This window comes from Alligator sinensis, unplaced genomic scaffold, assembly GCF_000455745.1.
Source record: "Alligator sinensis unplaced genomic scaffold, ASM45574v1 scaffold1398_1, whole genome shotgun sequence".
Lineage (NCBI taxonomy): Eukaryota > Metazoa > Chordata > Crocodylia > Alligatoridae > Alligator > Alligator sinensis.
This window is the reverse complement of record NW_005842417.1, coordinates 1,089,130-1,089,619: the sequence shown is the minus strand read 5'-3', so window position 1 is coordinate 1,089,619 and position 490 is coordinate 1,089,130.

Sequence of the window (490 nt, the reverse complement as noted above, 5' to 3'; positions counted from 1 at the left end):
GCTGAACCTGAGATTTACTTTGAACTGCAGAGTATTTGATGCAGCGGGGAGTGAAGGAATGAAAGGGAGTCTTTTTATTATCCTTGATCCTGGCACTGATCTGTCCTGGCACAATTTATATCAGCCACGCACACCCTCAACTTGCTCTGCTTCCATTAATAAAGGGTTTATCTTCCTGGAGCCAGAATAGCCAGATGTATAGTAGCCCATGTCTAGAGTAGCTCAACAAAAAAGACACTCTAGTCAGAGCCAGACACAGGCATGGGTGAACTGGGCAGCTGCCCAGGGCCTGGACAGAAAAAGGGCCTGAAAATGCTAATTGTATTCCATTTTTCGATTATTATTAACATTGCCTCTGGCGAAGTAGGGTGGCAATACTAAAAGTTTGCCCAGAGCTGCCAGGAGTCTAGGTATGGGACTGACTCTAGTTTAGGGGAGGACCTGGAATTATGCCTAGTTTACGCTGATGGGAGTAGGATCAGGATCATAC